The sequence below is a fragment of the Chrysochloris asiatica genome, unplaced genomic scaffold (assembly GCF_000296735.1).
Source record: "Chrysochloris asiatica unplaced genomic scaffold, ChrAsi1.0 scaffold00135, whole genome shotgun sequence".
In the NCBI taxonomy this organism is placed as follows: Eukaryota; Metazoa; Chordata; class Mammalia; order Afrosoricida; family Chrysochloridae; genus Chrysochloris; species Chrysochloris asiatica.
In genome coordinates, this window is record NW_006408653.1 from 643,014 (window position 1) to 644,914 (window position 1,901).

A 1,901-nucleotide genomic window follows, 5' to 3' on the forward strand; every position below is an offset into this window, starting at 1 on the left:
TCTCCACTCTAGTCCTCTGTGGCTATGTCCCTGTCCCTGAGCCTATGAGTCCCCAGGTTTCGCCATACTGCTGGCCAACCATGTCTCAATTCAGGTTGACAGGGGTCTATTGAACGTGGTCGGACTTAGCTCACAACTTCATTGCTGTTTTACCCCCACTTCCCCTTCTAAGTGACCAACGTGGTGAGCAGCAAAACCATATGCCTGCTCGTGTATTCCCTTTGCATCTTAGTCTTGGAAGGGGGTTTTCTCTGAGAGGACCTGACCACTTGCCGTCATGGCTCCCAGGTGAACAACTTGCTTGTTCTTGTCATAGTCAATAAGACTGCCATTATTGTTTTTGATTTTTCTTGCTGGTCTTTCTTTCAAGAAGGGCAGTACCTTTTATTGAGAGCAGAAAGTCTCATCTTTCTCTTGAGGAGCAGCTGGTGGGCTTTAACAACTGACCTTGTGGTTGGGAGTCCAAAATAATCCTACAGAGTCACATTATAATCACCATTAATTATCAATGTATCTTGATTGCAATATTGATCAATTTCAGACTTCAGATGTTGGTAAAACTTGTGGTCTCTATATCTTTGACATTAGTGGTTGGTGCACAAATTTGAACAATAGTAGTATTAACCAGTCTTCATTGCACGTCACAGACAGCATTGTACTTCAGGACAGATCTTGAAATGTTCTTTTTGACAGTGAATGCAATGTAATTCCTCTTTAATTTGTCATTCCTGGGATAGTAGACCATATGATTGTCTGATTCAGAATGGCCTATGCCAGTCCATTACTTCCCATTTTTACCTAGGATATCAATATTTATGCATTCTATTTCAATTATGATGACTCCCAATATTCCTAGATTAATGCTATGCACATTCCACCTTCTGATCATTATTGGCTAATTGTTGCTGTTTATTCTCATTTTGAGTTAAACCACACCCCAAGGAAACTCCCTTTATATTGGACCAGGGTTATGACTTAAGTTAGGGTGTTGTATCCCACCCTAATCCCTATGATGATTGGTCAAGCACATCATATCACATCATGGGGGATGATTACATCATTACATAAATGACAAACCACTGATAACCATGGCCCAGTCATGAGGGCACATATTTTCATTGGGCACAATTTAATTCATGACAGTGACCCTGCTGATACCTGAAATACTGATAACAGATACTTTCCAGCATCACAGCAACACACAAGCCACCACATAAAATAAGCTGACAGATGAGTGATGGTTTGATTATACGTTGTTGTTGTTTTAAGTACCATTGAGTCATTTCCACTTATAGTAACCCTGTATATGGTTTCAGAAGAATGGTTGGTGGGCTTGAACTGTGCCAACCTTGTGGTTAGCAGTCCAGAACTTATCCTACAGCGTCATAACAGGACTTATTGAAATTATAAATTAAAGGGTACTCAGAAAGCCCTGCCAACCTTTTTAAATACATTTTAACATTTTGGAGTCATGTTTAACTCATGATAACTAGATAAAGATACAGTTTTCTGAAAATTTTAGAGTCAGAATGAATTTTTCTTTTCTTTGTCCTAGGAAAACACTTAAGGCTTATGACCCACCAATCCAGTACAAATATTAAAGCATATATCAGAAAGTTTGCCATTTGTTTTGGTTTACATATTTCAGTATCCTAATCACATTGAGTAAATAGAAAGTCCTTTGTCTTCTGTGCTAGTCATAAAAAGACAAAACACAGAAGACCTCCTCAGCACCAGTAGTGAAATAATACATTTTCCTTCCGTAGACTGGCTATTTTAGTTAGTGAAGCCCGAAACATCAAGATTTAACAAGTTTTAACTATAATGCATGAATGAAAGATCAAGGAACAAACCTGTTTTTGGGCCGACTTTACTTCCTGAAGAGTAAAGAGGTGGGAGTG

The 1,901-nt window shown here is 38.9% G+C and overlaps 1 pseudogene; it reads right to left on the reverse strand.

The window, feature by feature from the left end:
• Window positions 1-1,901, reverse strand: part of LOC102839748 — a 37,931-nt pseudogene that overhangs the window by 24,027 nt on the left and 12,003 nt on the right.